Source organism: Aotus nancymaae, unplaced genomic scaffold (genome assembly GCF_030222135.1).
Source record: "Aotus nancymaae isolate 86718 unplaced genomic scaffold, 86718_ANA_hifiasm-v0.15.2.pri h1tg000014l, whole genome shotgun sequence".
NCBI lineage: Eukaryota > Metazoa > Chordata > Mammalia > Primates > Aotidae > Aotus > Aotus nancymaae.
Window position 1 is genome coordinate 85618926 of NW_026988425.1, and position 23207 is coordinate 85642132.

Here is a 23207-nt window from a genome sequence, read left to right on the forward strand (position 1 = left end):
TTCCCCAATTTGCCTCATTTCAAGTCAAGTTTGTATAAATAGTACCTAAAAAATAGAGAAGACAGGCCGGGCGCGGTGGCTCAAGCCTGTAATCCCAGCACTTTGGGAGGCCGAGGCGGGTGGATCACGAGGTCAAGAGATCGAGACCATCCTGGTCAACATAGTGAAACCCCGTCTCTACTAATACAAAAAATTAGCTGGGCATGGTGGCGCGTGCCTGTAATCCCAGCTACTCAGGAGGCTGAGGCAGGAGAATTGCCTGAACCCAGGAGGCGGAGGTTGCGGTGAGCCGAGATCGCGCCATTGCACTCCAGACTGGGTATCAAGAGCGAAACTCCGTCTCAAAAAAAAAAAAAAAATAGAGAAGACAATAAACAACAGTAACCCCTTTGCTTCTGTGGCCACTTGGTCACCATACTCCTCCTGCAAACTACCAGGTATGCTCCTGCAGTAGGGGCTTGGGACCCACCATGCCCTCTGCCTGGAATGTTCCTCCTGATGCCCCAGCAGGGTTTGCTACGCCATCTCCTTCAAGTCAGTTCTATCATCCTCATCTCAGGGAGGCCTTCTCTGACTACTTTATTATAGTAAAACTCATTTGATGACAACCCCTTCATTTCCAAGTTTTCATCCCAAAGCAAGACATTTACAATTGGCTTAACTAATCAATGGCTAAGGTGGAAACATGACATTAACCCTAGTTGGATTATTTTACCATAGTGGATTGACAAACTCCCTAAAGTGCCTGATGACATACACATAGTCCTTCTGGGTCATGAAAACAAAATAGATGTTACCCACCCTACTGCTTCTGGCTTCCTTATTAAATACTATTCCCCACAGCATATCCACTTCTGTATCACTTTGCTATAGAATTAATCTAATGTTTAAAGCTGTTTGTCTCAATAAATATGAAATCGAATCAAAGCATCAATGAACAGGGATAAAGTAGAACTATTTGTCTTTTCCTAGGGAACACTCTCTAAAAGAAAATCTTTTTAAATTGTAACGCTCACCATTTGCTTTTCTCAAGTAAGTCTTTTAAAAAACAAACAGAAAACCCTCAACAAACAATCACAGATAATAATCAACATCAAAGAGATACGAACAGGCTTTACAACTAGTCAAGTGCTTTTACTCAGTCATTCAGCACGGAAACTCACTTTTCCCTGAGCACATTCCTTCAATATACAATTCAAAGTGACTGCATTTCATCAATTAGGATTAAAGGTATCCTCACTAAAATGCACAGCAAGTTCCATGACTTACTGGGTTTACCCAAAGCAAACTTAGTAAGTTATTACCATGTATTGCCAGTTTCTTAGAAGGTCTTAAGTTTCTCAAACAACTTACCTAGTCTTTTTCTAAAACCACTAACGTACTTTAGACATTCAAAAGTATATTATTTCCAACTGCTGTATTGAGGGCACGTAGGGTGACTGACTTTTCACCTCGATGTCCGTTTTTCATTAAAGTACTTAACAGAAATCTTTTAGGTTTTTGAGATGCTTCTGAACTACACAGCCAATATATTGGTCAACATAGTAAATAAGTAAATGTTCACAAGCCACAAAATGATGAGGTACCTCATTATATAAAATAATGAACAAATTCTACCAACACATAATATATTCCCAAGGGTAAAGGATGAACATTTAACTATACTTTAAATCCTGGCTACCTGGTCCACTTACCGAAATCCTGGAGTGATTTACACTCAAGGACCTAATGATACAACCTACAGGACAAATTTACCTTCCAAGATGCCTATTTTAGACATGGTAATATCTAACTGATTTTAAGTGAAACTCATGATCTCCTAAAAAAAAAAATACCACGTAAATTCACTGGCCATTTGTTTTTTCATTATAATGTTAGCTATCCTTAGTATTCAAATAAGATCAAAAGCATACCACAGTATTTAGTCCTCTAACATACAAAGAAAAACTATATTCATCATACATGATAAAATATAACTTCTTGTTCTTGAGGTCTAGAACTGCACTGTCCAATATAGTAGTCAATAACTACACCTGACTACTGAGCACTTGCAATGTGCCAAGTCCAAATTGAGATAAGCCATAAGTGTAAGATACACACCAGATTTCAAAGATTTAGCATGAAAATAATCTAAATATCTCACTAATAATGTTCTGTTGATTACATGTTGAAACAATATTTTGATATATTGAGTTAAATAAAGTATATTATAAAAATTAATTTCATCTGCTTATTTTTTCATTTTTTTTAATGTGGCTACTAGAAATTTTTAAATTATGTGTCTGGCTCACTACTGAGGTTTGCATTTATCTTATTTCTATTGAAGAGGGCTGGTCTACACAAAAGCAGGCAAAAGTCACAGTTACAAGACTCATTCCATAGTTTGTTATAAATATCCTGCCAACACACAACTCTCATTTTCTGAGATTGTTAGTAGATCATAAAACCTCATAAGCAGCAGAGGACTAAGCCTAGGTGAATTCAGTTTGTGATGAATAAAATTATAAATCTTACACATATTAAAATGCTATCATGATGGTTAATTAGACCACACAGTAACCACCTGCTGCAACTATCGTACAAGTAACTATCATATTATTAATGTAGCCAAAGTTTGTATATTTTATTATTTTATTATCTCATTTCTATAAACACTATACCAAATATTCCTAAAAACAGCTTATTATCTACTAAATATCTTTATTTAGATATCATGAGCATTTCAAATACATTATATACAAAACTGAAAGCATTCTCTTACCGTTGAGAGGCCAATTGTCCATGGTGTTTTTGATTGTCTCTGAGTAAAGATAGGATATGCTTCTGGGTTAGAGGGTACATTTATTTCCTGACCAGCATAACAAAGATAATGTCATCCTCCAGGACAATGATTTTGGGCAAGTTTGGAAGTAGCCTCTTATAAGATTGGGAAGACACAGGTCCGCTGTGTACACAGCATCTATCTGGACCTCACTCTGTATCATGGGACTTACGGAATCCATAGAAGCATGAAGATCATGCTGCTTAATTTGCTTTTAGTAATAAACTCTTAAATCTATCCAGGCTCACTGTTTCCTTCTCATGGGAGCCTACAGAAGTACAGTGAGCCAGCCTAGCAGCTGACTGTTGCTTGAAACTGCTTGACACTCACTTTTGCTTTTACTTTCTCAGTCTTTTTACAAGCATCACTATGTACCCACTGCCCAAGTCAGAAACCTGACCATCAATCTTGACTCCTGCCTCTCATTCACCAGGCCCACCACATCCAGTCAATTGTCAAGTCCTAGTCATTCTATCCTCTTAATTTCTCTCAAATTATCTATTTATCTCCATTCCCACTGATTTAATCCTAGTCCAAATCATTATTCCCTCATGTAGATGCTTAATTTGTGCCACTACTTCAGTGTTACCCTACTTCACTCCATTTGTCATATTACAGCTGGATTGATCTAATTTGTCATTTTTTTATTGCATTTTAGCTTTTGGGGTACATGTGAAGAACATGCAAGATTGTTGCATAGGTACACACATGGCAGTGTGATTTGCTGCCTTCCTCCCCATCACCTATATCTGGCATTTCTCCCCATGCTATCTCTCCCCAACTCCCAAGCCCCCACTGTCCCTCCCCTATTTCCCCCCGACAGACCCCAGTGTGTGATGCTCCCCTGCCTGTGTCCATGTGTTCTCATTGTTCAACACCCGCCTATGAGTGAAAACATGCGGTGTTTGATTTTCTGTTCTTATGAACCTGGAAACTATCATTCTCAGCAAACTGATTTGTCATTTCTTTGACCTCAGGATAAAGTCCAAGCTCCTTACAATGACAAAGTATTTCAAGGCTAGGACTTACATAGAATGTTTCTTGAAATTCCATTTGTGACTATTTCACCTGAGGGGGAAGGGGGTGGAAGAGAAGGAGAAAACAATAGATTAGTCCCACTTCTAACATAAAAGACTTGGGAGCAAAGGATAAGCTGGGTGCTATGACCTAGAAAGAACACTCTAAGAGAACTGAACCTTAGTGGAACTGCCAGAGTTCTTTCTTCCGTATTCATATGAAGATTTGATGGTTACTATATAAGGTGATTAATATGCAATGATTGTAATAATTATTTCACAATGTAAACATATATCAAAGCATCATGTTGTATATCTTATATACAATTTTGATTTGTCAATTATACCTCAATAAAGCAGGGAAAAAAGATTTGAATCTGATTAAACTCAATGATGTCTTCTGTCAGAACTGGTAACCAAAAATTGACCCAACATAGCCAAGAAGGGACATTATTACTTTACTCACTGCCAACCACATTTATTTTGACAAAGATAATGTACCATCTGTAAGCAATATTAATTCCTTGTTATTAGATGTTTGAATGGACAATGAGTGCCACATCTCTTCCTTCTAGTTCATGGCACCCAATAAAACAGTCTTTTCTTTTAAAATGCCTGATATTAAGCATGCTCGAATCAATTGAATCATGTAGATAAATCGGGGAAAGTTTAGACAAGCCTCCATCCTCATCTCTCATCCATGATGTTTCCTCTGCCATGAACAGGTTTTCCTTTTTTGTCTGATTAAGCCCCTCTTCTTCATTACTTAGCTTAAATTTTATCTCCTCCAGGAAGCCTTCTCTGAATCTCAAAGTAGAATTAAATGTCTTTCCTTTGAATTCCCTTAGCATTTAATACTTGCTCATCATGTTTCAACATTTAGTACACAGTATTTAAACTATATATTTGCTTATCTCCCTAACTAGATGGTAACTCCTTGAAGACAACGTGCCTAACTCATTATTTTGTCCCCAGTGGTAGCATCATGCCTAGCACATAATAGACACCCAATCAGTAATTATTGATTACAAATAGATAAATAAATAATAAGTCTTTGGAAAACAAAGAAGAGAATTATAACCTTTTTAAAAGAAGGAGGGGCTGGGCGCGGTGGCTCACGCCTATAATCCCAGCACTTTGGGAGGCCCAGATGGGTGGATCAAGAGGTCAAGAGATCGAGACCATCCTGGTCAACACGGTGAAACCCCGTCTCTACTAAAAATACAAAAAATTAGCTGGGCATGGTGGCGCGTGCCTGTAATCCCAGCTACTCAGGAGGCTGAGGCAGGAGAATTGCCTGAACCCAGGAGGCGGAGGTTGCAGTGAGCCGAGATCGCGCTATTGCACTCCAGCCTGGGTAACAACAGCGAAACTCCGTCTCAAAAAAAAAAAAGAAGGAGAAGCAGGGTTTAGGCTGTGGAGTTTTTCTTGTCTCTACCCACATTCTTTCTTTCCCTCAATCCTTCTCTCTTTCTCTTTCTCTCTCTCTCTCTCTCTCTCTCTCTCACACACACACACACACACACACACACACACACACACACTTAATTTTATGTATCAACTTGACTGGGCCCATGGGGTGCCCAGATACTTGATTAAACATTGTTTCTGGGTATGTCTGCAAGGATATTTCTAGATGAGATTAACTTTTGAATCAGTAGACTGAGTAAAGCAGACTGGTCTCTCCAATGTGGATGGGCCTCAGGCAATCCACTGAAGGCCTGAATTGAATAAAAGACTGAGTAAGAAGGAATTCTTTCTCTCTACCTATCTTCAGACTAGGACATTAGTTTCTTCTGCCTTCAGACTTGTACATAGACTGGAACTTACACTATTGGCTCTCTTGGTTCTCAGGACTTCAGATTCTGGCTGAAAGTATACCATGAGCTCTCCCTGGTCTGGATTTCTCAGACTCCACCATCAAGTAAGCCAGTTTTTTTATAGTAAATCTCTCATTCACTCATTCTGTCTCTGAAGATACCTATATCTTATTGGTTCTGTTTTTCTGAAGCACTTTAATACACACACTGACATGCCATGTCACTGATGTGTTTCCTAATTTCAGCAGCCTTCCCACTCCTACGTTTGCAGTTTCAGAGCTACCAGCTTTTATGAGGAAAAATAAATGCATTTTTTTAAACACTTGTTCATATAAGGCAGAGTTGAATATAATCTCTACATAAATCAAGTTTGTTTCTAGGCAAGGAACACTAAGAGGCAAAGAAAAGATGACAGCTAAACTGGATAACTTGTTCATTAACTTTTTAGCATCAAAGATCTTTATCTGTGCCCACTATCCTTCCCAAAGGCCTGAGGTATTTCCAGCCTCTGGTTCTGAATTTTGGAAAGAGAAGCTTAGAACGCTGTTAAGCTTTCTTCCAAGACCTTACCTACAGTGGCCAACACAGTCCCTCAAAAAAATCAAAGAAGAGGGACCTTCAAGCCAACTGATGTACCATGGCAGGTTTCAAGAATGCCTGCGACTCCCAACAGTGCAAGCAGCTGAGGGAAATTCTGGTAGCCTGGAGGTCATTAGTTGGTTGCCCCCAATTTAAATTGTTAGAGTTTTCTTTGGCCACTATCTGAAATCAAACAATTTCAGAAAGATCATGGTAGCTCAACTTTATAACCAAGTTATTTCATAATATAGAAAACAAAGTTCTTAAACTTGCAGAGCCTTCTACTTCAGCATAAGAATAAGTATATCATCACTGTGGAGATAAATCTGTGTTCTAGGAATGACTCTGCAACTTTAAAACCTCCTAAGCCTCGGCTTCCTCTTCAGCATAAAAATTAGTTAAAAAACAATGCAATGTGCCTACAATATTACATAATATGTTTAGATGTTCAACAGAAGGCAGCTATAATTTTGTAAGATTCTCCAGAAGAAGTGAGCAAAGTACAGCCTGCCTGGCAAACTACCAATCACCTGTTTTTGTAAATAAAGTTTAATTGTAATACAGCACACTTATGACTACTTCTGTGCTACAGTGATAAGAGTTGAGCAGTAAAAAGAGTAATGACAGTTATAACAGAGACCGTATGACCCACAAAACCTAAAATATTTACTCTCTGGCCCTTTATAGAAAATGCTTGCTGACTCGTAACACAGATTTCACCACAACTTGTAAAATAATATGATCGCATGTTAAACCATTAATAAACCCAATAAGCTTTCCTGCCTTTCTCTTCACAGGGTTCCAAATCATCTGACAAGATAGACCCAAATTGTTTGATAGGGTGAAAAAAATCAAAGGCATTTTAATAGTCTTTAGGATGCTCAAAATGTGGTCATGAAATGCACACAAAGACAATGGCTGGTCTCATGGCTCTTTCTCCTTGTCTAGCCTCAATTGTGAGTGGATATAGCCAAAAACGTCTGATAGGGTTGGTGATGCAAAACAATATGCAAAATCTAACTCTTATAGCTACCTGGTAGCTTAGGTGTAGTACTTGCATAATAAAGAATTGGCTCACATGATTATTGAAGCTGACAAGTCCCAAGATCTGCTGTCAGCTGAAAGCTGGCAAGCTTGAGACCCAAAAAGAACTGATGTTTCAGCTCAAGTCCAAACGCATGAAAAGACCACTGTCCCAGCTCAAGCAGTCAAATAGGAATTCCGTCTTATTCAGTCTTTTTGTTCTATTAAGATCTTCAGCTGACAAGCTGAAGCCCACTGGCACCAGTGAGGGCCACTTGCTCTACTCAGTCTACCAATTCAAATGTTCATCTCATCCAGAAACTCCCTCACAGAGACACCAGAATTCAGTTTGACCAAATATGTGGGCACCCTGTGGTACAGTTAAATTAACACCTAAAATGAATAATCATAGTAGGTAGACAGCTGTGAATCAAATTTTCTATCAAGTAGAAAGTTTAGGACCCTTGCAAATACCAACATATTTATGAAGGTTTTTTTATTGTTATAGCATAGATGGATTTAAAAATTAGGATTTTTAAAAACTGTTTATATAAAATGTGTAAGGGAGAAACTGTACACTATAAAAAGCTAGAATTCTATGTTACAATTAGTACCTCCTGAAGTTACATAAACTAATATGTAAACAAGTTTATATACGACAGAGGGTAAAAATTTATCCAGGACTCTTGAAAATAGTAGGTTATACGCTAGATTACATCCTTTTCTTGAAGGCATCATAAAGTAGACAATACTAAAAACTCTTACTAGTATGAACAGAGTTTAGATTTCCCAATATATTCTTTTCCTCTCAATTAGCACTCCAAACATTTCTTATGAGTGTAAAGGCCTGGATACAGCAACAATGTAGATCATCTTACTTTACTCCTTAACTCCAAAAATCCAATAGGAAAACGTGTTTTAATCTTGCAAAATACCAATACCAGAACATTTATTAACTATATGTGCCTAATAGTCACCTTCATATATTTTTACTAAACCTAGTATTTCTTCACCTTTGAAAACTTGAGATAATATAAAGTATTGTGATTATAGAAATTAATCATCTATAGACAATTTACTATAAATCTTGCTACTTTATTTTAAAATTCTGTTGTAAACCTCACATTTTATAAAAGGTAAGAGAAGTATTTTTACAGAATTGCAATGATTTCTTCTGTTTTTCAAACCCAGCAGAGTAAACACAAGTTAAGAAATTCTACTTCCAGAGGCCTGCTGACATTACTGATTATTGTCTTGCATAAACAAGGAAATACCTATTAGAGCTCTCTACTAAGACCAACATCAAATAGTTGGGGGGAGATACCCAATAGAAACAATAACTGTTTAAAGACCCTTTGATTTATCCCTGTTTGACACCAAAAAGAAATAAAAAATAATATATCATGTCTATATTTCTAGGAGATTAGTGTTTCAACTTGGAATTTCAGTATGTAGTTCTGATAGACTATTAGGAAGGGTTGTGAGGAGATTTTAGTGACCTCAAAGAACTTGTTTGTAGCATGTTGAAATCTGCTAAGCACCTTCTGAATACAAGTGTACATTTTCTAACTCTTTTCTAGAATTTTAAGTTAGAAATAGATGACTTTTTCATAAGGATCATGCACATGCTGAATGTTTTAATATCTGAATTTAGCAAAACACAAAACACATTTGGTCAAAGCTGATTTTAAGCCATTTCTCAAATTCTATACACAGGCATAATTCAAAAGCAATTTATTTCATGTGTTGTTTCTGATTCATTTACATTTCACTTTTTTCATCAAAAATTTATTTTATAAGAGTTTAGTTTTTGTCCAGAATACCTTATGAAATTTCATTTTATAACATTTTGAAACACTCTTATTTTGAAAAGAGAAAGTAACTATAAAAACTTGTGCCTCCACAACAAAAGCCAAAATAGACAAATGGGACCTAATTAAACTCCAGAGCTTCTGTACAACTAAAGAAACAATCATTAGAGTGAACTGGCAACCAACAGAATGGGAAAAAAATTTTTGCAATCAACCCATATGACAAAGGGCTAATATCCAGAATCTACAAAGAACTAAAACAGATTTACAAGAAAAAAACAAACAAACCCATTCAAAAGTGGGCAAAAGATATGAACAGACACTTTTCAAAAGAAGACATACATGAGGCCAACAAACATATGAAAAAATGCTCATCATAACTCGTCATTAGAGAAATGCAAATCAAAACCACATTGAGATACCATCTCATGCCAGTTAGAATGGCGATCATTAAAAAATCTGGAGACAACAGATGCTGGAGAAGATGTGGAGAAATAGGAACACTTTTACACTGTTGGTGGGAGTGTAAATTAGTTCAGCTATTGTGGAAGACAGTGTGGCAATTCCTCAAGGACCTAGAAATAGAAATTCCATTTGACCCAGCAATCCCATTACTGGGTATATACCCAAAGAATTATAAATTGTTCTATTATAAAGACACATGCATGTGTATGTTCACTGAGGCACTGTTTACAATAGCAAAGACCTGGAACCAACCCAAATGCCCAGAAATGACAGACTGAACAAGGAAAATGTGGCACATATACATCATGGAATACTATGCAGCCATAAAAAAAGGATGAGTTCGTGTCCTTTGTAGGGACATAGATGAATCTGGAAACCATCATTCTCAGCAAACTGACACAAGAACAGAAAATCAAACACGCTGCATGTTCTCACTCATAGGCAGGTGTTGAACACATGGACACAGGGAGGGGAGTATCACATACTGGGTTCTGTTGGGGGGGCGCCAGGGGAGGCACAGCAGGGGGATGGGGAGGTTGGGGAGGGATAACATGGGGAGAAATGCCAGATATAGGTGACGGGGGGAAGGAGGCAACAAACCACATTGCCATGTATGTACCTATGCAATAATCCTGCATGATCTGCACATGTACCCCAGAACCTAAAGTACAATAAAAATAAATAAATAAATAAATAAAAACTTATGCCTCCAAATTACTAATTTGGTTTAAACTGACTCTATTCTCAGCAAAATATTTTCATACTCTCAATTATCTTTTCCTTAAAATTTCTTATAACTCTATTGGGCTAGATATAGCTTGCAATGTAACTAAATGATCTATATCACCATCATTGCAGCATTTACAAAATTATGTTCTCCAGAACACTAGTGTGTCAAGGGATTTTAAGAGGTATTTATGAGCAGAAAGTGGTTAGGGGTGGTAGTCAAATAAGAATGGAAAATGCTGAGTTAAAATCAAACAGGATTGTTTACTACAAGATTTCTCAGAACTTGTATATGCAAAATGAATACTCAAGAGCAAGATACAGGCCAGGTGGAATGGTTCACACCTGTAATCCCAACGCTTTGGGAGGCTGAAGCACAAGGATAACTTGAGTAGAGGAGTTTGACGCGGCAGTGAGCTATGACTGCACCACTGCACTCCAGCCTGGGCAACAGAATAAGACTGTTTCAGAAAAAAAAAAGAAAGAAAGAAAGAGAGAGATAGAGATAGGAAGCAATGTTTTTCAAATTTATTTAACCATGAAACTCTTAACAAACCTCTTAACTTGTTGTAGATCATTAATATTCTGTAAAAACAATCTGAAAATCTGATCATATGATCTCAAACACTAATGAGGTGATTGAATGTATTATCATCCACCTGTCACTGAGATAATCTAGTTAAGATTTTCAGGAAAGTAATACCCCAGGTATTTTTAAAGTATTACTAATAACTCCATTTTAACATGATAGAAACAAGTTGAGAATCTGAGTTTTAATTAATATAATAATAACCTGAAAGCCATATTGAAAATACTGTCTAAGTCTAATTCACAAGGTTTTAGAGCAAGGTTTTTGAAAAAAAAAAACAACTGACAACTATTAAATTTTTGGTGAATTAAAAGTATAATATATAGTCATTTATTGATTATGACTTTACCATTTATTTTTTGAGAAAGGGTCTCCCTCTGTCACCCAGGCTGGAGTGTAGCTGTGCCATCATGGTTCACTGCAGCCTCAACCTCCTGGGGTCAAGCGATCCTCCCACCTCATTCTCCCAAGTAGCTGGGACCACAGGCATGTGCCACCAAGCCTGGCTAATTTTTGTATTTTTTGTAGAGAGGGGGTTCCACCATGTTACCTAGGCTGGTCTCCAACTCCTGAACTCAAGTCATCTGCCCACCTTGGCTTCCTAAAGTGCTGGGATTATAGATGTGAACTACTGCACCTGGCCTGACTATAACATATTTAATTCCACATTGGTTTCTTCCTACCACTGAGCACATTTCATCTCTCCTTTTTTCCCTACCAAGCACCTGGTATATGTTCAGTAAACAGAAAGTAATTTAAATATTAGTTTAATCAAGACATAATTTTGACATCGTTAAGCATGCTTGAGGGCAGTGGGCCCTCTGCCTTGCTCACAGCTGAGTCTTCTGAAGGCAAGGACTTCACTGATATGCATTTACATAATTGTGAGGTCATTCTACTGTGTTGTAAAGTGACATAATACATTCCAAAGACCACTGGAAATTAATTTAGGGTATCTAATGTTTTATACAATGCATACTATTTCTTGCCTTCAATTATAAAGATAACTGAGAACAGTCTCTATTAAGAAAATATATGTTTTAAAACAATAAATTATACTAAAATGTGAAATACTATCATTTTGTTAAAATTCATAGATATTTTTAGCAGAAGGACAAAAAAAGTAATAACACTGTTACTCTTATGAAACATTAACAAAAATCTTAAAACAGTTTGACAAGGACTTTGATTTTCACCTATAAAGAATTAACTATGAGAACTGCCTTCCAATCATAAATGTCAGAAAACTGAATAAAATATATGCAACAATAATTTTCAGACATTGGATAATAGGCAGCATGGAACTATAATTTCTCAAAGAAGGAAAACAAACTACCTGAGCCCTCTGATTGCCCCAGCTTATCACCCAGAGGCATTTTCCAGGCTGTAGAGCAGAGACAGGGAATCTGCACAGAGCCCAGTAGTCGCAGTGAGCTCAGGAGTCACAGACAGGAACCTGGGTAAGCTGATACAACTAGAATTTGTGGAGATTATCAGACAGTGGGTAGCTAAATGGAAAGAGATCTTACAGAGGATTTTCTCTAATCTGTGGCTATTTATCTGCATAAGCATGAAGTGAAACTCCTCAAGGCTGAAGAAAGAAACACCAGGAAGCAGTATACCAAATAATTTCCACAGTCTACACAGAGCTAAGAATTAATTCTCATTTGCCAAAATGGAGAGCTCATATAGCACAGGAGGTATTCATAGCAGTAAGGCTAACATAGTCATAGGCTAAAGGCTGTTCTAGAACCCTTTAACAAAGCCAACAATAAAAGGATAAAACTGATCCCAGGTAATTTAAATGCATGCCAAAACAAAGTCCAACACTCCTTAAAGGAATAAAAAAAAAACCCAGTTCCCAACAACATAAAATTCATAATATCCATCATCTGTTCAGAAAAAGATTACAAAGCAAGAAATATTACCAATAATCCAAAGAAAACACAATCAATGTAAACCTGTAGAAAAAGAAATAAATAGATATAGATGCAATAAAAAATGATAAAGGGGATATCACCACAGATTCCACAGAAATTCAAACCATCATCAGAGATTATTACAAACAACTCTATGCACATAAACTAGAAAACCTGGAAGAAATGGACAAATTCCTGGACAGTTGCCTCCTCCCAAGCCTAAACCAGGAAGAAGTCGAAACCCTGAATAGACCAATAACAAGGTCTGAAGTCGAGGCAGCAATTAAGAGCCTACCACCCAAAAAAAGCCCAGGTCCAGATAGGTTCACAGCCGAATTCTACCAGACATACAAAGAGGAACTGGCACCATTCCTTCTAAAACTATTCCAAATAATCCAAAAAGAGGGAATCCTTCCCAAATCATTTTATGAGACCAACATCATCCTGATACCAAAACCTGGCAGAGACTCAACAAGAAAAGAAAACTACAGGCCAATATCCATGATAAACATAGATGCAAAAATCTTCAATAAAATACTGGCAAGCCGATTACAACAGCACATCAAAAAGCTTATCCACCATGATCAAGTAGGATTCATCCCGGGGATGCAAGGCTGGTTCAATATACGCAAGTCTATAAATGTAATTCACCACATAAACAGAACCAAAGACAAAAACCACATGATTATCTCAATTGATGCAGAGAAGGCCTTCAACAAAATTCAACAGCCCTTTATGCTAAAAACCCTCAATAAACTAGGTATCGACGGAACGTATCTCAAAATAATAAAAGCTATTTATGACAAACCAACAGCCAACATCATACTGAATGGGCAAAAACTGGAAGCATTCCCTTTGAAATCTGGCACTAGACAAGGATGCCCTCTCTCACCATTCCTATTCAATATAGTACTGGAAGTTCTAGCCAGAGCAATCAGGCAAGAAAAAGAAATAAAGGGTATTCAATTAGGAAAGGAGGAAGTCAAATTGTCTCTATTTGCAAATGACATGATTGTATATCTAGAAGACCCCATCGTCTCAGCCCAAAATCTCCTGAAACTGATAAGCAACTTCAGCAAAGTCTCAGGATACAAAATCAATCTGCAAAAACCACAAGCATTCCTATACACCAAGAACAGACTTAAAGAGAGCCAAATCAAGAACGAACTACCATTCACAATTGCTACAAAAAGAATAAAATACCTAGGAATACAACTAACAAGGAACATAAAGGACCTCTTCAAGGAGAACTACAAACCACTGCTCAACGAAATGAGAGGACACAAACAGATGGAGAAACATTCCATGTTCATGGTTAGGAAGAATCAATATCATGAAAATGGCCATATTGCCCAAAGTACTTTACAGATTGAACGCTATCCCCAACAAGCTACCAATTGCCTTCTTCACAGAACTGGAAAAAACCACCTTAAACTTCATATGGAACCAAAAGAGAGCCCGCATAGCCAAGTCAATTCTAAGCAAAAAGAACAAAGCGGGAGGCATCACACTACCGGACATCAAACTATACTACAAGGCTACAGTAATCAAAACAGCATGGTACTGGTACCAAAACAGAGATATAGACCAATGGAAAAGAACAGAGGCGTCGGAGGCAACACAACATATCTACAACCATCCGATCTTCGACAAATCTGATAAAAACAAGCAATGGGGAAAGGATTCCCTGTTTAATAAGTGGTGTTGGGAAAACTGGCTAGCCATGTGCAGAAAGCAGAAACTGGACCCCTTCCTGACACCTTACACTAAAATTAACTCCAGATGGATTAAAGACTTAAACATAAGACCTAACACCATAAAAACCCTAGAAGAAAACCTAGGCAAAACCATTCAGGACATAGGCGTAGGCAAGGACTTCATGACCAAAACACCAAAAGCATTGGCAACAAAAGCCAAAATGGACAAATGGGACCTAATCAAACTTCACAGCTTCCGCACAGCAAAATAAACAGTCAACAGAGTGAATCAGCAACCAACAGAATGGGAAAAAAATTTTGCAGCCTACCCATCTGACAAAGGGCTGATATCCAGAATTTACAAAGAACTAAAATAGATTTACTAGAAAAAAACAAACAAGCCCATTCAAAAATGGGCGAAGGATATGAACAGATACTTTCCAAAAGAAGACATATATGAAGCCAACAAGCATATGAAAAAATGGTCATCATCACTGGTCATTAGAGAAATGCAAATCAAAACTACATTGAGATACCATCTCATGCCAGTTAGAAGGGCAATCATTAAAAAATCTGGAGACAACAGATGCTGGAGAGGATGTGGAGAAATAGGAACACTTTTACACTGTTGGTGGGAGTTTAAATTAGTTCAACCATTGTGGAAGACAGTGTGGCGATTCATCAAGGACCTAGAAATAGAAATTCCATTTGACCTAGCAATCCCATTACTGGGTATATATCCAAAGGATTATAAATCGTTCTACTATAAGGACACATGCACACGTATGTTCATTGCAGCACAGTTTACAATAGCAAAGACCTGGAACCAACCCAAATGCCCATCGATGATAGACGGGACAGGGAAAATGTGGCACATATACACCATGGAATATTATGCAGCCATCAAAAACGATGAGTTCGCGTCCTTTGTAGGGACATGGATGAACCTGGAAACCATCATTCTCAGCAAACTGACACAAGAATAGAAAATCAAATTTCGCATGTTCTCACTCATAGATGCGTGTTGAACAATGGGAACACATGGACACAGGGAGGGGAGCACTATACACTGGGGTCTGTTAGTTGGGGGGACAGCGGGGGGTGGGGAATTGGGGAGAGATAGCATGGGGAGAAATGCCACATATGGGTGAGGGGGAGGAAGGCAGCAAATCACACTGCCACGTGTGCACCTATGCAACAATCTTGCATGTTTTTCACATGTACCCCAAAACCTAAAATGCAATAAAAAAAAAAAAGAAAAGAAATAAATAGAATGACAGAGGTGGTAGAATTGACAGAAAAGGATACTAAAACAACTATCATAAATATGTTCAAGAATGGAGTAGAAAACATGAATATGTTGAAGAAATAATGAAGATTTTTTTTAAGATCTACTAAAAGTGAGAATTATAAAATATAAAATTAAAATTACATTGGATCATATAAACAACAGACTAAAAGTGACAGAAGACAAGATCAGTGAACTTGAATACATCACAATAGAAGCTAACCAGAACAAAACACAAATAGAAAAAGACCCCCCAAAATAGTCTCAGGTACATGTATGACTATATCATGCAGACTAATATATATGTAACTGGAGTCCCCGAAGGAAAAGGGCAAAGAAAAAAAATTTGAAAAAAATCACCATGGATTTTCTAAATTTTGTAAAAATAAATAAATAACACACGCAAAGCAGCTCAAGAAATCCTGAGCAGAATAAACCGGAAAAAATAAAACCACATATAATAACATCATAACATAATAATATCATAATATCATAACAAACCACAACATAATCAAACTTCTAGAAATGAGAAATAAAGAGAATACCTTAAAAGCAGCCAGACAGTAGGACAAAAAGACAAATTTTGTGCAGAAGAATAAAACCAAGAATGATAGAAAACTTCTTATCAAAAACTAGGTAAGTCAAAAGACAATGGAGTGGTATCTTTAAAGTACTGAAAGAAAAAACAAACCAAAAAAAAGAAAAACAACAAACCACATGTTCTACACCAGAAAAAAATAGCTTTTAAAAAATGAAGGCAAAATACAGACTTTTTGCAGACAGACAAATACTGAGAGAAATTGATGCTATCAGACTGGCACTATAAGAAATTTTAAAGTTCTTCATAAAAAAGGATAAAAATTATTCCAGAAAGAAATATAACTCTACACAAAAAAGAAAAAATTATCAGAAATGGTAAATATGTGGGTAAAAATAATAGATGTTTTCCTCATATTTTAATCTTCTTAAAAGATAAAGGAGCTGGGTGCAGTGGCTCATGCCTGTAATTTCACCACTTTGAGAGGTTGAGGCAGGATTGCTTGAGCCCAGGAGTTTGAGACCAGTCTGGGCAATATGGCAAGACCTCATTTCTACTGAAAATAAATATTTTAAAAATTAGCTAGGCATTGTGGCATGTACCTGTAGTCCCAGCTACTCAGAAGCCTGAGACAGGAGGATCCCTTGAACCCAGGAGGTAGAGGCTGCAGTGAAACATGATGGCACCACTGCACTCCACTCCACTCCAGACTGGCAACAGAAGGAAACATTGTCTCAAAAAAAGAAGATAAAATAAAAATATAAAGGAGATTACTTAAGGCAAAAGCCATTGTAATGTATTATAAGATTTGTGATATAATAAAAATATATTTAATCTCTGCCCTCAGTTTCTGAGACAGAACTCCTAAAACCTTTGTACCTAGGAGTACTAGAAGAATCTTTTGTTCGAATATTTGGTTTTTTACCCCAGTTTCTGCCACAGACCTCCTAAAACCTTTGTAATTTCCTAAGTGATAATAGTATCTTTTGCTCTGATGAGGTAACTCTTGGTGAGCTCCTGAATAGCCTAAGAATGGGAACTGGTTGCCAGGGGGAGCCAACCATGTGAGTAGAAGGTTGAAACTTTTAGCCCTACCCTCAGACCTCCAGGGATGGGGAGAGGGGTTGAAAGTTGAGTTGATCACCAATGGCCAATGATTTAATCAATCATGCCTACATGATGAAAACTCCACAACAATCCCTGAACTACAGGGTTCAGAGAGCTTCTGCAACTGCTGAACACACAGAAGTGTCTGGAGGCTAGCATACCCTGAGAGGCCATGGAAGCTTTTTGCCTCTTCCCACACACCTTGTCCTACACATCTCTTCCAACTGGCTGTTTTTCTGTATCCTTCGTAATACCCTCTATATAAATGTTCCCATTTACTAAAGTAGAGTGTTTCCCTGAGTTTTGTAAGGCACTCGAACAAATTAATGAACCCAAGGATGGCATCATGAGAACCACTGATTTACATCTGGTTGGCCAAAAGTACAAGTCACAACCTGGGCTTGTGGTTGGCATCTGAAGTAAAGTGAGGTCTTGTGGCTCTGAACCCTTAACCTGTGACAATCTCCACATGCATTTTATGATCACAAGTGTCTTCTGTTAAATAAATGAGAGAAGGAAAAAATAGTTTATCTTTTTCTTTTACAGTTTCACAAAATTTGAAGAAGTTAATTGTATGACACTAGCACCATTGCAAAGTTCTTCCTCTATATGGAAAGTAGTATGATATTATTTAAAGGTAGACTGATAAGTTAAAGATGTGTATTTTAAACCCCAGAGCAATCACTAGAAAATTAAAACGAAGAGATATATGGCTAATCAGTCAACAGAAGAGAAGATGGGACAAATAGGAAAAAAAGCAAGATAATAAATTTAAACTCAACTATTTCAATAATAACATTAGAGACTGGCAGCCTGAATTTAAAATGATGGAAAAACAAAAAGCAATAGAGAAATCTACTTTAAACATAAAGACACAAATAGTTTAAAAGTAAAAATTGAAAATAGATATACCATATAAACACTAATCAGAAGAAAGTTAGAGAGTATCTATTAATATCAGATGAGGTAGACTTTAGATCAAAGAATATTACTAGGCATCTTATTAACTAACACACACATATATACAAACACAAAGGATCATCTCAAAAGACATAGAAAAAGCATTTTTTCCAGAAATGTAGTTTAACTTTAAAAAAAAAAATTAATGCATGTTTTTCACATGTACACCAAAACCTAAAATGCAATAAAAAAAAAAACTGGAAAAAAATTAATGCAAATTACCCTCTTAACTACACACACACACACACACACACACACACACACTCCTCTGAAAAGATGCATTGAAAGCATTTGACAACAGCTATCCATAATAAACCCTCAACAAATTAGAAATATAAAAAAACTTCCTCAAACTAATATTTGAGAAACTGATGTCCTACATACAGAAGAAAGATTGAATGCTATCCCCCTAAGACTAGGAACAAAGCAAGGACATCCACTAACCACTTCTATTCACCATTGTACTGGAAATCCTAGAGAAAAAATAATAACAGGCACACAGATTGGAAAGAAAATAATAAAACTATCTTTTTGATAGCTGATATGATTATTTATAATTATTCCAATGTAAAGAATCTACAAAAAAGCAAAACAGAAAACAACAACAATCTACCAGACTAACAAATGAGTTTAGTAAGGGCATATGATTCAAAGTCAATGTGCAAAAATCAATTGTATTTCTATCTGAGAACAAATAATTAGAAATTAAAATTCAAAAATCAAGCAATTCACAATAGCAACAAAAAACTGAAAATAATTGGGAATAAATTTAACAACTATGTACAAGATCTGTCCATTGAAAACTACAAAACATTGCTGACAAACATTAAAGACATTCTACATACATGAAGAGAAGTACTACGCTTATGAATCAAAAGATCCAGTACTTTTTAAAGATGTTAATTATCCTCAAATTTAATTATAGATTTGATACCATTCCAGTAAAAATCCTAGTAAGCTTTGTTATAGAAACTGCCATGCTTATTCTAAAATTTATATGAAAACACAAAATAGTACAACTCAAACAATTTTTTACACTTTTAATTTTTAAAGAAATTTTCGAAATTTAAAAATAAATTTTGAGGAAAAAAGTTGGAGGACTTATGTTATCTGATTTCAGTACTTATTCTTAAATGATCATAACCAAGATAGTGTGATACTTGCTTAAAGAAATACCTAAATTAATGGCATAGAACAGAATTGAAAATACACTTATGATCAACTGATTTTCAACAAATGTACAAATGTACCAAATTAACTTAGTAGAGTGGTGTCTCTAACAAAGAGAATAAGAAGAACTAGATATCTATCTTTTATACTATAAAATAAGGGTAGAATGAAATTATATAAAAATTCACTCAAAATGTATCATAGATTTAAATATAAGAGTAGAAACTATAAAACTCCCAGAAGAAAATATATGAGAAAGTATTTATGACCTAGTCAAATTCTAATGATAAGACTCAAAAGCCATAAAACATAAAAACAGAAAACAAGAAAACTGGCTTTCACCAAAGTAAAAACTTATGCTTTTCAAAACACTGTTAAGAAAACAAAAAGGCAGTCCAGGCGCGGGCTCACACCTGTAATCAGCACTTTGGGAGACAGAGGCAAGTGGATCACTTGAGGTTAGGAGTTCGAAACCAGTCTAGCCAACATGGTAAAACCCCGTTTCTACAAAAATATAAAAAAATTAGCCGGGCGTGATGACACACAGCTGTAATCCCAGCTACTCGGGAGGCTAAGACAGGAGAATCCCTTCAACCCAGGAGGTGGAGATTGCAGTGAGCTGAGATTGTGCCATTGCACTCCAGTCTGGGCAACAGAGCTACACTTCACCTCAAAAAAAAAAAGAAAAGAAAAGAAAGAAAGAAAACAAAAAGGCAAGCCACAGAGTGGGAGAAAATATTTGCAAAAAATTTATCTGATAAAGGACTTATTTCCATAATATATGAGTGCTTACAACTCAAAAATAAGATAACTCAATTTTTTAAATAGACAAGCTTTAAACAGATATTTCTCCAAAAAAGAGATATATAAGAAAATAAGTACACTAAAACATGCTCAATATCATTATTCATTAGAAAAATGCTAATTAAAATCACAATGAGATATTACTAGTTATATCAACTGAAGAGACTACAGTTAAAATATTAACAATACCAAATGATAAGACTTTGGAGCAACTGAAATTTCATACATCACTGGTAGAAATGTAGCATATACAATCACTTAGAAAATAGTTTGAGTTGTTTATTTAAAATTGGTGAACTTTATTTTACATAATTTATACCTCAGTAAAGCTGAGTGTTAAAAGTCGACTTAACAAAACATTTTTAAATTAGTAAAATAAAATCCTGATAATAACTTGTAATAGTTTAACATTTTTTAAATACTAGCCAATCTTTTCACCAATTGTCCATAGATTTGTCATCCATTCAACCAGCAGACAGGCTCACACTGTCTCAGAAAAGGGGTGACAGCAGAAAGTAGAAGTAAGGAGTCTTTTTCTTGACCTATGAATTTCAAAATCCCGGGCCTATTTTCTGAGTGGAAAGGACTCAGAACTAACCTTATAAGAGTCAGGCAGGTGAAAAGGGAATGTGGAGACTGGAGTGAGCAAACCCTACAAGGAACCACTGTGCAGCTCCAGCTGACTCCATCATATGGAAATGCTGCAAGATTGTTTTTCACCCAAAAAGTATCCTGAAAATTCAAATTTTTATGTGGGTTTTCCCAAATTTTGAAATACTGTCCAAACAAGATCACTTCTGTGGGTGAAATTCAGTCCATGGATTTGCAATATCTGGCATGGAAGACAGATTTTGGCAAACATCTTTTAAAAAAAAATTTTCACCCTCCATACTTGATGAAAATACCCTGGAATGAGGATAAGAAGATGCAAAGAAATGACAGATATAGACATTATTTTTGAAAGAGAACAGAGCAATCTGTGTCCCATTTCCTAGGTATAGACCTAGGAAGGCAGAAAGATACCATAGAAGAAATGAATGGATAATATGTGGGGCAAAGTATTAGCTTTATAGAGTTTCCCAGACCCCACACAGCACCAGGAAGGCTTAAACAAATGGCAGTATCAGGGAGTTCTCCACATTTTGTGGTCCGGAAACCATAGAAATAACATAATGCAATCAATAGCATGAAGTTACAGAAAGAGTTGCTTTACCAAATAAAACCTTGTGAATAAGAATGATGAGTCAGCAGCAACCTGCGATGATCAGCTAACTACAGAAATAAAATGAAGGACAAACATTTCTACAGACGCCACCATTGTGAAAAGATGAAGACAAATTGTACAATCCGCTACCCTTATCCAAGAATCATCAGAGCACCAGGAAAGTGAGGCCCCTAATTGACATTAAAATTTCAGCCACCCAAAGGACATGAACAGACATTTCTCCAGAAGACATACATGCAGCCAAAAAAATCTGAAGGAAAAAAAAAAGCTCAACACCACTGATCATTAGAGAAATGCAAATCAAAACCACAGTGAGATGCCATCTCGCCCAGTCAGAAGGATTATTATTAAAAAGTCAAAAAACAGATGCTGGCAAGGTTGTGGAGAAAAAGAAACGCTTTTATACTGATGATGGGAGTGTAAATTAGTTTGACCACTGTGGAAGACAGTGTGGTGATTCCTCAAAGACCTAGAGGCAGAACTACCATTCAACCCAGCAATCCCATTACTGGGCATATACCCAGAGGAATATAAATCACTCTATCATAAAGATACATGCATGCATATGTTGATTGCAGCACTATTCACAATAGCAAAGACATGGAATCAACCTAAATGCCCATCAATGATGGACAAGATAAACAAACTGGTACATATACACCATGGAATGCTATGCAGCCAAAAAAAGGAATGAGATCATGTCCTTTACAGGACAAGGATAGAGCTTGAAGCCATTATCCTCAGTAAACTAACACAGGAACACAAATCCAAATACATGCTCTCACTTATAAATGGGTGCTGAATAATGAGAACACATGGACACATTGGTGGGAACAACATACACTAGGGCTTGTTGTAGGGTGGAGGATGGGAAGAGGGAGAGCATCAGGAAGAACAGCTAATGGATACTGGGCTTAATACCTAGGTGATGAGATGACCTGTTCAGAAAACCACCATGGCACACATTTACCTATTTAACAAACATGCATATTTTGCACATGTACCCCTGAACTTAAAATAAAAGTAGAAAATTTTTTTTTAATTCAGCTACCTGGACAGAATAGGGGCTCAAAATAGAAACTGATTTACAAAAAGTAAGAAAAAGTATAATCCTTGAACATCTGACATTGTAGATCGAGATGTACTTCTACAGACTGCTGTATTACCCTCAAAGCAAAGAAGTTATCAAAGGAAGGAGGAAGCATTTTATTTTTTAGATTAATTATGCCAAATAAATACTGGATTTTTAAACATGTCATATAGATGGGCCACCAGAGCACAAAACTTTGAATAACTGCTACTCAATAGACTACAGAAGTAGGCTCTCTGATGACATCTATAATAATTTTACTAGACAAGCTAAGTTATCAAACAGAGTTTTTCAGTTTCCCAAACTCACCTGTAGGTAATAAATTATCTCATGACAAGTCTAGATGACTGGCAACACTGGCCAAAATGAGTAAAACTTACTCATTCTGCAACTATTTAAATAAGTTCAGTAACAATAACACTAAATACACTTGTTTACATTGGGGAAAATATTGATCTGCGGCATTAACAGAGAAAGCAAAGAGATGAGCACAAAATATGTATGTATGTGTATATGTGAAAAATTGTATTTCTAATTTTTCTAAAATGATCAGTGATAT

The 23207-nt window shown here is 36.4% G+C and overlaps 1 long non-coding RNA gene across 5 annotated transcripts in view; it reads right to left on the minus strand.

Moving 5' to 3' along the window:
* The window catches only part of LOC105734692 (uncharacterized), a 160032-nt gene that overhangs the window by 24215 nt on the left and 112610 nt on the right, over window positions 1-23207 (minus strand). For 3 of the 5 annotated variants that reach the window (XR_001111593.2, XR_010342614.1, XR_010342612.1), the window contains exons 6-7: window positions 3851-3889; window positions 2762-2800 (exon numbers count right to left, since the gene is read on the minus strand). The exons of 1 other annotated variant lie outside the window; for it this stretch is intronic. This is a non-coding gene — a long non-coding RNA (uncharacterized LOC105734692). The remainder of the gene's footprint in view (window positions 1-2761; window positions 2801-3850; window positions 3890-23207) is intronic. One more of the 5 variants, XR_010342613.1, reaches the window with a different exon arrangement.